The sequence below is a fragment of the Melospiza melodia genome, chromosome 6 (genome assembly GCF_035770615.1).
Source record: "Melospiza melodia melodia isolate bMelMel2 chromosome 6, bMelMel2.pri, whole genome shotgun sequence".
In the NCBI taxonomy this organism is placed as follows: domain Eukaryota; kingdom Metazoa; phylum Chordata; class Aves; order Passeriformes; family Passerellidae; genus Melospiza; species Melospiza melodia.
The window spans coordinates 16145592-16159801 of NC_086199.1; positions in this window are offsets into that span (position 1 = coordinate 16145592).

The following is a 14210-nucleotide window of genomic DNA, read 5'->3' on the forward strand; positions in this document are numbered from 1 at the left end:
CACATAGTTTTATAGAAGAGGTCTATTGAAGTGCCATAGGAGGGACAGGCTGGAGGTTATGCTCAGCACAGTGGGAAGTTGTGTGATACCCAGGGATCATGCTGGTCAGGGACTATGTCATGCACACACACTGAGACCATTCAAACTTCTCTGTTTCTTTCACAATGCCTATTATCCATGTTTTCTTTTCTTTTCTCCTCTCCAGAATATCCTGCCTGATATTTTATTTGCTTTCCCCCTTCCTATCCATCCAATTTTCTTTAAAACAGCCCTGTTGTTTTTTTTTTTTATTTTAATTTGAAAGAGCTCAATTTCATCCTGCACTTTCCCTGAACACTATGTCCACACATCATCCTAACCAACACCAGACAATTTTGGTGTGCTTTAAAGAGTGGCTCAGGATGTTGTGCTTTGCAGGCTTGCCTGCCATAGGTGTTGTCTCTAACCTACAGAATGGTGGGTACCAAGACCCAGTATAGCTCATCCAAGCCTTCATGAGTGGGGTGAAAAGGGGAACCTGGCTCAGGGCATTTGAGCTGCACATTTATCACCCTCTCCAGGAAATTCCACTGTCAGTCTGCCATCCCTTCTGCTGAATATCCATGTGGCTTTTCTGTTGTACTTTGGCTAAAAAAAAAGAGATGTTTCAAAAGCAGTCTCAGCAGAGATCTTAATTTTCTGCTTAGAATTTCATTCCCTCTTGTCTTCCTGTTAGGCTGCACCAAGGCCAGATTTCCTTCTGCAAGCACAGAACACAGAGCTTCCTAGTGCCAGCCCTTATCCTTCATGAGGATTTCACACTGGAAATTTTATCACAACATCCCAGACATTCTCTATCTCCAGCACTGTGCATGAGGCATAACTTATTTTATGGAATGAGATCTTTATTCTCCTCTGGTTATGCTGCTTGAGCTGCAGATGGTAAAGACACCTAGAAATCAGTCTCTTAACCTAATTCTATGGTCTTTGAAACAGCTGCCAGAAAGACCTGAGCAGTAGTGTTCCCCAAGAAAAATATTCTCCCTTCCTAGTGATAGTAGAGAGAAAGACCTGCTTGACTCAGCTCCCTGCTTTCAGAAAATTGCCTTTTATTTTCTAGCAAATCATACAGCTCATTTTTCCTTTCCAGCAGTCACCCAGACTTTGCCACTCCCACAGTTACTGCCAGCAGCCTGCTCAGGTGGCAACACCTGGCAGCAAATAGGTGTGAAGGAGTCAGGAAACTCACTGCATAGTTTGGCTCAAACCAGCACTAACAAAGGTAGCAATGAGTTAGGTAATGGTCCTGAGGAACTGGAGAAAATGTTTCAGCCTGTGAAAAAAGCCTGACAACCTGGTTTTTATGCTCAGCTTTGCTATTCCCTTCCCACATGACCACTGCAATACATTTAATCATCCAGTGCCTCAGTTTGCACTTTGGACAAAATTCTCTTTGTAGAGGCACCTAGGAAATAAAGACCCAAGAAAGCATTGATCATTCATTTTCTGGTTTTTTCCATTTTAAATTGGATTCTTATCCTGTCTTTTTGGTCAAGAGATGGAGTGAACACATAAAGAGTTTTAGTTGCAATTTTGATACACCAAATATTTCAGCGAGATGTCTCTTCAGTCCTGCAGCCTTGGCTCAACAGCTTTTTGAACTAAGAGGAGCTTTTCCTGTTTGCAGTCAGCAGGATCCAGCTCCCATGGAGGAGAAAGAAGAAACCTAAACTTTTAACTAGCTGAACATTATCTCTTGCTGCTTCTTGTGCAGCTTGGATAATCTAACTACAGGCTCTGCATTCCAGCAAGCACCTCAATCACATTTCCAGGACTCATGAAGCAGAAAACCTGCACGTCCCTGGCAGGACTCCACGGCTGCAGTGAGTAAGCACAGCACCCCTGAGGTGGAGGGAACTTCACCAGTGGGCTGCAGGTGAGGATTCACCCCTCTGGATCTGAGACCTGAGGACAGAGTTGTCTGGGAGGGAGGGCAGAGCACTTTGATACGTATCATCTCTGACACTGCAGCCAGCCATCTGTTCCGAGTTTATTAAAGTGATGTACTCTGCTGGGAGGATCAGGAAGCATCTGCTGGTGCATTTACATTCAAATCCCCACAGCAATCCCATCCGCCCCCCTTTTTTAATTAACCAAACCCACTTTTTGGTGAAGGGACACAGATAAACGCTTCCTCTGTAAATGGGAGCACATACTATGCTAATACCATTTAATAGCTAATACACAGAAAAACAATTAAGTGCAAGTAGCAGCATCTCTCTCAGGATTTAAGAAAGCTGTTCTGACAGAGATCATTCCTGTTTAAAGGATCACCATCTAAACCTGGCTTATGCAGCAGTGCAGTTTTGCTGCTGCAGAATTGCTAATCAGCTGCTTGGTACAAGAGTGATGAACTGAAGCACACACTCCTTGTGACCCCATATGCAAGGGCTGCAGTGTCCTGAAGCCCCCCCAGCAGAGTAATGACCCAGGGAGTTTGGAGGCAGATGCTGCAGGGCAGGTGTAAATCCTGTCTGGGTGAAGCGACAGCAGTGGGATGCTCTCCCCACCTGGTAGCACTGGCATTGGCACAGCTTCTTTGAAAAGGTGAAGAGCTGCAGTTGTTTCCCATCACAACCAGATTCTGGGAAGGGTGAGGAGGAAAAGGAGATGGCAAGGCTGCTGGTGTCTCTGTTAACCCTGCTTGGCATTGGGAGCCCGTGGTGCCACTCCTGCAGGTGCTGCTGCCTGCACTGCTCACCCCTATGGTACCATTAAATGCACAGTGCTGCCTGGGGTTGGCTCTCTGGGCTCCCCCATGGGTTCAAAGCTGGCTGCAGTGGCAGGCTTGGCCTCCCAGGGTGCCACTGGCCAGGGTACAGTGGGATTTACTCAAGGGTTGGAATCCCAGCAGCAGTTCACATTTAGCTCTTGGTACAAAACCTCTCCTAGAAGCGGCAGGACCTCAGCATCCTTCTGCTGAGAGGGGCAGCTCCTGTGTGTGGGGAAAGGTGTCTGAATAAAAGGCAGTGGGAGCTGTTGGCAGAGATTTCCATGAGAGAAGACCACAGTAGTCTCCAAACCAGGATGGGTGGTGAGTCTCTAGAGACTGTCAGCATCTCCTTCCAAACAGACAGAAGGAAGAAGTGGAACATTTGTCCCTTGTAAATCCTGGTCTATGCTCAGGGATCATACCTGACTTACACATGAAGTGGTGGGAAGGTTCTTCCAAAGTCTGAGACTCTGGGGGCACATAATGCCTCTGTAACCAGCCCTCCAAGTGAGTGAGGGGGTTTTACTGTGCAGAGGGAGGGATTGACCTTCCCTACAAAAGGGATCAATATTGTCAATGGCAGCAACAAATGCACTGAAAGAGTGGGGACACTCAATGTTGAGAAGCCTTGGGGCTGTGGGTTTGAATTAGTGCTCATGATAGAATCTTCTCTATCACTTATATGGAGCATAAGGGGCAGAGGGGATTTCTGTGTGCTTGGAAACTATGTCAGTGTCTCTCTGTGCAGCTATTGTTAATAGACAGCTGATACAATAGAAGTATTCTACTTCTTGGCATGCCATTCCTTGTCTTCTTACTTTGGATATATCCTCAAGGCCTTTTCTAAACACAACTAGTTATTTTCTGAATCCTTTCTTACAGTTACAAACAGTAACACTGGCTGAAACATCTAGAAAATTGAAAGTGCAGTTGATCCTACCCTTCCCCAAACACATCACTTCTGGTAGGCAGGGCTTTTGTCATGAAACACTTGGTCCTGTGGCAAAGCCCAGGTCAGAGGCAGCAAGTTTACAATCCTGGCCCTTGCCTTCCATTGGCGAACAAGGGAGTTGCAGGTGCTGAGAGACCTTGGGAGCCATAACTTACTTTTTACCTTCTGTTATTGATGTTAAATGGCCTTTTACTTGCATTCTTTAATTGCAAACATTGTTGATGAATTTGCAAAGCTGCAGCTCAGAGACTGGGCAAACTGCATGATGGGTTGTTAGCCTCATAGTAACTGTGGAGCAAATAAATATGTGCATGAAGAGGTATTTAGCAATTGTAGGGCTGGAAATGGAATTAGTGACAAGACAGAGTGATTTAAAGAGCAGTGGGTCTCATTAGGCTCAGATCAGACAGCAGGAGATGTGCTGATAAGGACAACTGTCATGTGCTTTCCTCGGTGCCTCTCTAGGAGGGACCTGCTCCCAGCAGCACATTTTGAGTGAACAAATTGTTCTGTGAGCACCAGAGGTAGCAAAACCTGGCTTTTTCTGGTCCTCTCAGACAGCCCCAGCACATGGCCTTGGCTCCAGAGCCTCTGTCACTGGCTATGAGTGGTGCCAGTGCTGCTGCAGCATCTGCCAGAGCTCAGGCCCATGCAGCACTGTGAGAGTCACTGCTGGCTGCTGTCCCCAAAGGAGCTGGGAAACACTGGGGGACACCTGGCTGCTGGGCATCTTCCCAAGGGAGTTCTCAAAAGTTGCTTTTGTGGGAATCGTGTTTTCAGTCCTGAACTGAAGCCTCTGATGGAGTAAAACTTGCTGGTTTTCACCTCATCCTTGCCTATTGGGTGAAGCAAGGCACACAGCTTTCCTCTGTATGACCCCATTGCAAAGTGAATCCTAGGCAGTGCTTTCAAAGTGTCAGAGTCAGTCAAACACTCCCCAAGCTGCATCACCTGCTTTATCTCCACTGAAGCTCATCTGCCACCCACTTCTCCATTCACCAGGTCACTGAGGTCCCCCTGAAGTCCCCTGCCACTGGCATGACACTTGACCAGCTACTCAAAACAGCCCAGTTACCACCTGCAGACCTGGCTGTTTCACCTTCTGTCAAATCTGTGTGCACCTTCTTTGGGGTCTTGTTTCAGCCTTTCCTCCTCATGTCTTTAACAAAGTTTTACAGCTCCTTGCAGCGCAGCTCTGAAGATGTGAGCAAAACCAAGGCCAGTGAAGGATGCAGAGCAGCTCTGGATGAGCCCTGCACTGCAGGGACTTTGCCCCCTTCTCCCTGCAGTGGTGAGCAATGACTGAGAGTTAATGATCCCTTCTGAAACCTTCTACCTGACTAACAGGTGACTTCTAGCCTGCCTCTGTTTCCACAGCCTCCTGAGGTAATGAAGGAAGAAGAAAGATCCATGTTTTTTGTGCAAAACCTGCTGGTATTTGAAGGGGTAGTTGAAGTGTCTGCCTGTGGATGATGCTGATGCCTCTTTGGTATTTCTTGGGCAGTTGCTTTTGGTTTTCCCCCCTCACAACACAAATTGTTGTGCAAAGAGGCAGGAGAAATATCTTCAGCATGCAGTGATTATTGAATGTATCTTTGATTAAAAAGAAGAAAAATTCCATTTCTTACAAACAAACCACACCTGCTGGAGCTGAAACCTTCCTTCAAAGGCTGCAAAAAAGTTATGTGCTGCAGAATTAAAAAAATATGGGATTTTATGTAACAGGAACATTCTTGTATTGGGGAACTCAAAGCTGAGAGCTGGTGCCTGCTTCACTTTTCATTTAATGACCCAAATAATTAGCAGAATAATCTTTTTAGAAATGCTCCAGTAGCAGTGCCCTGGTTGTTGGATAAACAATCTCCTAGAGGGGGAAAAAGCTGCCAGTAATAAACAACTGGTTGAGGGAGCAGCAAGGTTACAGGCAGTCATTAAGCTGGGAGAACATTCATCAGCACATTCATGGAATCCAACAAGTCAGAGCTGTTTCATGGGGCAGGCTAAATGAAGAAAATTATTTATTAGGAGAGTGAACAGAGATCATTGCACTCTGAAGCCTGGTGTTAGCATCCACTGTGCTTTCAGCTTGCAAACAATAAAATAATTGTTTTCTCTTGACAGTCGTTTTCTATTAAATCTGGGTACCTTGTCCTCCTTCCAGGTGTTATCCTCCATTTTGGAATTTATCAAGGGCAATGGCAGAGCACTCTGGCTATGGGCACACCTGCTGTGCCCTCCTCCTCACACCCATCACCTTTTTACTCTCTCATTTCAGTGCCAAGTATCACCCTTCCAAAAGAATTTGTTTCAGGACTGAAAACTGAAAAGACACCCTGGGGTACTGGGCAGGACTAAGGTTAATATGTCTCTGAAAATTATTTCTAATGTAATAATTCTTCAAACTCTGTCTGAAAGAAAATGGTGAAAGCAGTACCATGTTATTGCCACTGGAGACCAAGAGAATACTGTTTTTTTTACTGCCTGTGCACCTCTTTGTGAACAAATTTTGAGAAAAAAATACCTGGTACAGCTGTGAGGATCAGCGGAAGGTGGAAGATTCACTCTAAGTTCACAGAGATCTCTTGTATTGACACTGTCATGGTTTCAGGTGCATATCCCCCAGCTTTTCTCTGATTTTGGCAAGACTGACTCCCAGAAGGATCAGGCTGAAGGGATCTCTTACAGAACATTCACCTGCCCAGGCCTTCAGGTTGGATTAGTAATGTGGGACCTTCCAGCATTGACAGCCTGATGGACACATGAAGTCTTACACTTAAAGGAACTCATCCAAATGTTTGGCTATCCTTGTATTTTGAAAATTAAACTCTACAATTTTCTCTAATGCCTGCTCTTTTCTTCAGATGAGGCTGTCCAGGAGGGGATACAGAGGTGTCACACTCTGTGGCTCTTCTGTGCAGGATTGCTATCACATTTCCCCAGCCTGCTCCCCAGTCCTCTCCATTCTAAATCAACCAAGCCTCTCCTCACACTCAGTTATTTTACAAACTTCTCACTCAGTCACTGTGTCCTGGGTCCTTTCCATCTCCTCCCTCTTCCACAAAGTGGGGTTCCCAAGGCTGAAGGCAGCAGTTCCAGCTGAATCCTTACAAGAGCAGCACCACCCCCCTATGTCTTACAGAGAAGCAGTTGAAGGACATCAGCAGGGAAGCTCCTGGGACACACAGACAGGGCCTGGGTTCCTGCAACCACCTCTGGTAACTCCCTGCAAAAATTGCTCTTCTCCATCTTGAACCCTGTAAGGATTCTTGACTTACATCTATTGGAAAGCTGTTTCAGGTTTTCGTCCTCTGGTACAGGTACCCTTTGAATTTCCAAATCATAGATTTTCACAGGTAGTTTAAACCCATTTCACGATTTGTTTGCATTTGGTTTACTGGTTTTGGGATGTTTTTGCAATTGCTGCACAACAGCTCTTCTTCCTCAGGTTTTTGCTGCTATTTCCCTAGAATTTTCTTTGTGGACCTCATTGTAGCTGTACATTGATTTCCCTTTTCTACTTGCAGTACTTTGCTTTTCTGCTTGCCCAATTTCATCTTGAGGATTTCAGAGCACTTTTCCTAGTGGTCGCAATCATTTTGAATCATTTGGAGTCTGCCTTCCAGTGTCTTTCAAACTCCAACAGCTTGGCTTTATTCAGACATCTTTTAGCTGCTTTCCTTTCCCCATCATCCATTCTTCCACACAGTGGTCAGACATAGGTGAACACACAGTCCCTCAGTCCTGCAATGCTTTGAGCCACCTTTTACTCTTCCAATTCATCATGTAGGTGGGTTCAGCTCTCCCAGTCAGTCTGGTGCACACCTGAACATAACCACAAGGAAAGTGACCAGACTTCTAGAATTAAGTATTTTTCCCTTAACCAATGCACCAGAGAGGAAAAAATTGAAAAAATTGGCATGGTTTATCCTTGACAAATCCCTGCAGTGTGTTTCATATCAACTGACTAATCTGTACCTGATTATAAATTGAGGGTTTCATAATAGGTTCTGGCAATCTTTCCAAGAATTAAAGTGAGATATGTTTAAATTCCTTGATTTTCCCTGCAATGCAGGGACTAAGGGTTCCCCTGTCACTCCTCTCTTATTCCCCAGCTACTCAAAAGCAATTGTTAATAGCTTGGAAATGGCTTTGGATGGTCCTTAAACTCTCACAGATGGATTTTGTGTGGTTATGCAAGCTGGAATACATCTCATTCTTTAAGCTCTTCTTTCCTTATTCCATTCCATGGCTTCAATTCTCTTGTTGTATATGTCAGCTGTCTTCAACATCTGGTTATTAGGAAGGTTTTCTGGAAGTTTGAAGCAGAAAATGACCGTGGATGTTTCAGTTTCTGCTGGGCGTCACCTCCAGCTTTGTAGACTGTGGTGCCTTTAACCCTTTCCCTAGGACTTCCTCAGACTTCCTCTCAGGACTTGAGAAAAGTGTGATGTTAAAGCCATGCAATAGATACCCTATTATTGTATTAACACAAATTATTCAGGAAAACTCAAAGAGTCTAAGGATGTACCCCTCCTCAGGCACCTCCTGTCCCTGTCTACAGCTCAGAGCTATATGCAGACATGTTTTAGTGAGGTACATAACTTGGTGTTCTGTGTTACACTGGCCCCAGAATGAAACCCAGAAGACAGAGGTGAGCTCCTGATGTAAAGTATGGGGTGGGGTTTGGGTGTCTAAGAGGGGTGTGTGAAGCTTTATGGAGAGACTCATCCCTCAGTCAGCTTGGGTACCTGACCCATGTGGGGAACCCTCTACTCCTGAGCCTCAGAGCCTGCAACATCTCCTCAAGGAAGGGAATGAGCAAGAGTCACAATTCCATGTTATAAACAGGAACCAGTGAGGTAGTGGTAGGGCAGTGCCTCTTTCTTACCATGACAATATTTAGAACATATTCCCACCTTCCCCTACCAAAAATAGAAAGCAATATTTCAAGGTTTAATGCTTTCCTCAGTCTGACAGACTTCAAAGCCGGAACTCCCATCCCCTTGAGAGTCTCCTGGCCATGGGAGGCCATGGGCACCCCAGCCTCACTTCTGCCTGAGCTGTCCCCAGTGCAACTAGAGCCTGAATAAATGAGTGCAAAGGAATATGTACTCTAAATCTGCTTTTTAGGGCACTTGGATGGGAGAAGAGAACTTCACCTTTCTCACTCTGTGAACACGACCGTGGGTGTTTAAAACTGACACAGAGGCTGGGCACAATCTTCTGAACCAGGTTCCTGAGAGTGCTGGGTTTGCATTTCACCACTTCAGAAAAATGTGCCAGTCTCAGTGGCCTAAATCAGGAACTCAAGCACTTTGGAGTCAAACAGAAGCCACCTCCAGGACTCAAAAAATAAGCTTTTGCCTATGTATGGTATAGCCCCAGATGGTTTGACCATGACTTACATTTCTTGGCAGGCATACTACCACAGATGTTATTTGACACAGGTTAAGCTGATTTCACACCTTTGTTTTGCTCTACTGCATGGTAGAATTAAAGGGGGGCAAAAGAAAATATATGAATGTGTGTATATATGGGTGAAATGGGGAAGATAAAACCATGAGACAATCTGAGTCCAAAAATATCTTGAGGCACCTGACAACTGATGGCATGTAAGTGGTGGGCAGGGCGGAGAGGAAGGAGACAAGAAGAGGTGGCTTGAGCTGCCTTTGTGCCAAGTGTGGGATTTACGGTACTGGTTTGTCATAAATGGGGTCTCCAGAGCACCAGGAGCAACCTGGAACCTGGGAGGTAGAGTGGATATGAGTAGAAATGGGGCTGCTGCACAAATTTGAAGAAGCTCCTGCCAAGAGAGAAAGACTCCATGTATGACATTTGTATCAGAAAGGGAGCAGGAGCTGGGTTTGACATGGAAGAACGAGGAGATGGGATAGAGGGGTCTGCTGCTCTTTAGCACACAGCAGCAGGTATGAGTATAGGTGAACAGATGTCCAGGGAATGTCACTGTGGGAAGAAGCCCTGTTAGACAAATCATTCCTCCAGGTCCTAAAATGCCTCAAGGTCACTGGGTGACTGACAATAAGGGAGCTTATTTTATCTGATCATATGACCAGGAGCCCAAGACCTGAGCCTGATTTTGAGCTGCCGACTGCTGGCTCACACCCCCCTCTGGGAGCTCTGTTTCTGGTCACAAGGAGCCTCTCACCTTCCTGTTTGGCTTTAACACTTCTGCAGGCTTCAGCTGCCTTACTGTGGAAGCAAGGCACGTCTGTGGAGGTAGCAACAACAATTCAAGCATGTGAGTAAAAAAAAAAAAACACTTTCCCCTGGGACCCACAGCGTGGCTCCTGAGCACATCCACATCACCAGGGTCCCTGTGAGAGCTGCTGTGATTTCTGGGCAGAGGCACACCAGCAGCTCCCTTGGGTGAGGAGCAGGTGTGGGGAGCAGCCATCAGCTCTGGCACACACTGTCTCCAAGCTTTTCTCACCAGGATTTTGAATCCATTTGGTAGAGAATTCACAAAATTCACATTTGGCTGGGATTTCTAACTTTCCTTAGCATTCATAGCTAAAGATCTGAGAAAAATCTATCTGATTTAAAACACTCAATCTAAAACTAGCAATGCTTCTCTTTAGACAACCTGCATGAATTCTCTTATCCAGAGCCTATGCCTCTGGTCACAAATTGGGATGCACTTCTTGGGGAAAAACAGAGAGCTGGGCATGTGTGTCAGCAACCTCTTTGAAGCAGACAGAAGAGAACTGCACCAAAAGCTTTTGTTCATCCAAACAAGTGTTGAAACTGCTGCTGAAAATTGCATCCCAACCACTCCCTTTGCAGCGAAGTTTAAACATTAAGAGCACATTAAGAGCTTTGAAGCTCCATGGCTCAGGTGCAGAGTTGTTTTAAACTCATTTATTTATTACACCAGTAATAAATACAGCCTAGTAGCTTCATTTTTGCTTTGCTTCTAATAAAGTACTCAGGGCAGGATCTTCTCAGTATACATCTACCTCATTATTTTTTATTGCATATACAGTAAATATCAACTAACATAAAGGACTGTCTAATTCAATCTTTTTCTTCATGTGTACCTGCGAAATTAATTGGAGAGAGCAAAGAACTTTATTGGTTTGCAAAAGCAAACTAACTTGATTTAATCCACCTATTGCAGTTTGTACAGACTCTATGACATGTTTGCCCAACAAACCTTTAAAATTCAGTAGTCACCATACACATAAAAGTCAAGCAAACACACAATATAATTTGGAGAAACTAAGGCAAAAATCACCTTGATGAGTAAGTAGTTTGATGCACTTATCCCAGCCCATGTTTGATCAAACATCACATAGCACAACAAAAGCCTTTTACAACAGGGGTTTTGCATAACGTTGCCATGCAGCTCCTTCCCCCATGACAAGAGAGCAAACATCTGCTGATGTTTCAGACAAGCTGGTACCTGGCAGTACTTGTGTCTCCTGGCTATCATGCAGGTATAGGTGGCAGGGTTGGAGGTGGTCCAGTACTGGAATCATACTCTGGGACACAAACTGTGTTTCTCCACATGCCTTTCAGAGGAAGAGTTAGAATAAGGCTACCTACAATTAAAGTTGTTTGACCCTGAGAAGTTTGAATGAGCAGAGCTGCTCTAGGCTCCTATGAAATACTGCATTGACCTCCACACTCTTATGCAAGATGTGCTGCATGTGAGGATGTAGCCAGGGCTGCTGCTGGGGCCTCCCTCTGGTGCAGTGCCACTGCTCTGAGGAGGACACTCACACTTTGTTCTTCAGCACAGCTTCTGTATCTATATCTGGCTACAGCCTCCCTGAGCCATGCTGGGTGTTGCAGGTGATATACCAGCAACACTAAGGAATAATTTGTTTAAAAAAGCACATTTTTTAATACTCATTTTCCCTAGCACCAGCCTCATTAGATCTCTGTGTGTGAAATATTTGTTTAGCCAGTTGTTATTATATTGCTAATCATGAAGACTAGCTTGTTGCTTGGATGCTTCACCCAAGCCACAATATCACAACTACAAATACAGAACTACAGAATAAATCATTCCTTAATCTTCAAGATTATGTTGCTGTGCTGATCCCTGCACTGCAGGTAACTGTATTTTTTGAGCAACACAAAATGAGCTCTTGCTACACATGATGTGCAATGAGAGATTCAGGTCATATTTTAAATTTATTATTCTGAATTTGTCCTTTCTAATTTTTGTAAAGCCTCTGTGTCTCTGGGGCATTTTCTTAAATGGAAAAACTTTTTGCACATTAGTGATGTAATGCAACAGTACTTAGGCCTTTGCACTTCTACACAACAGGGCAATCTGCATGAGCTCCCTGAATTGAGGAGTTTGTACCCCAGTCCTTGTCTCATGGCTGAGGAAGCAGAAGGTTTCCATCCATACTGGGCCTCTGGTGATGCTATTTCTACATCCACATCCACCAATCTGTACCTCCCTGTTGGCAAAATGCAAGTGGCATTTTTAAAAGTGGGCTGAACAAGGATCGCCTCAAACTTCTGGGCTGCACCTACACCTTCTTCTCTTAGAGATGCCTTTGGAGGACAGAATCCCATATCATCCTGCTTCTGCTGCCCCAGGGACAGGACATGGCATTGACAATTTTGAGATTGCACTGCAGGGTCCTTTACACACTTTCTCTTTTGTTACTAGCTTCAATATTTCCGGTTAAAGTTTTTTTCAGCAGAGTGTTTTCCTGAATGATGTTGTCCAGCTTCCACAGGTGGAATGACTGGAACACCACAAGGGACAAGGAGATGTTGTCAGTGCACTGTTTAATAACTCTTAGACATACACAGTACTTGGTCCTTCAGAGGCTGATCCAGGCCTGATGTCAATGAGGAGAAGACTAGGCTGTCAGTCCAGCTCATGAAGTCCATGTTTTCCCTGCCATTCCACTCACAGATGTGTGAAACCTTGTTGATGCCATTAGCCCCATCTGTAATAGACTTGTTTACCACCCTTAAAGCAGTTATTCCATAATTAAGTAAGTGGAAAGTGATGACCTTCATCTACCCCTTGGGTATTTTCCACAAATACCCATTTCAGTGTTCAAGTAAGATAAGATCACTGCCAGGGAAGGGCTGGGTAAGGGATAACACAGCCACTAATGGCTAGCAATCTTCAAATCAGAGCACGTTGCTCTAGAAAACAGCTTTTTAGACCAATGCTGAGGGCAAATTTCCTGGTGTGACTTAGGATGGAGTCAGAGACGGAGGAGCTTTATGGTACAAATGAAAACAAATCACAGTCCAGAAAGGGAAGTGCAGTGGTCAGTCTTTGGGATGAAGAAGACAAATTTTTAAGTAGTGTTGTCTCTTTGACTCCATGGTGCTTTGCAAGAGCAGACAACACTTTGTTAACCCACTCTGAGAGTATGAGCCAGATGTGCACAAAACACACACAGGGTTTCTCTGGGCAGTACAGGAAACCCACACTTTGACCAGGCTGGAGAGGTGAAGTGTCCCAGCTCTGTGAGAGCCTGGCTTGGCTCCTGCTCCTGAGAGTGAGGTGGGGAGAAGGTGCCCAGAGGGTCCATCTGCACTCCTGGATGTCCTTCCAGCTGTGCTCTTAATGTGACGAGGGCTGGGTGCCTGTTTGAGCAGAACTGAGCTCGCTTAGGAAGGGTCAGTGAGGCTCACATGCTAAGAAGAGGAGGGTAAGTAATTTGATAAATTTAAAATAGAATTGTGTGGAAGAATAAAAAAGAAGCCATAATGTTTTTTTTTCTCAACAGCTGACAATGTAATTCTCAAAGTGTTAAACAAAGGACATCTCAGGAAAGACAGTTTGCAAATATAAACTGACTCTTGGACAGAGGTTCTAAGCTTCCACGTGTAACCAACAGCAAATAATAACTTCTCCTAAGCACCTCTCCTGACTCAGCTACCAATTTGCCTTATGAGACTGGATGAGTAACTTAATTAACCTTTATTTTTTCATATATCTAAGACCCTACTGAGCCTATGAATAAATGGATATCTTTATATACAGACACATATCCCCTGCATGTCCATTTAATATAGTTTAATATTTGAATTTTTAATGTAATAGGATTCAGTCCTTCATAATGAATAAAACACAGGGCTGTATCAGTGCTCAGTGTCCTTGCAGAACAGAGGTGTCCTAATGCTTAATTCATGTTTGCAGAATAAACAGAAGGCCAAGGCTTAAAGAAACCAAATGCTGAAGGCTTTGTTGAAGGTTTTATGTGAAGGGGCTTTGTGGAGGCCCAGCACCCCTCTGCATGGCTTCCCCCTGCCTGGGGGAGGAGAGGGGGCTCTGCTTCTGAGCCTCTGTGAGAGCTGAGAGCCCTGGAGCAGCACTGTCAGCAGCTGGGAGCTTGGAGAAAGGCAGAAAGTGGATGATCCACTGCATCCAGAGTTCCCTCCTGCACCAAAGAGAGTTTCCTTGCCACAGGCACAACCCCACCCGTGGCTGATGGAAACAAGGCAAAACCCCTCCTGGTGAAGCTTGGCTGCACACTGAATTAGCTGTGGCCCTGCAGT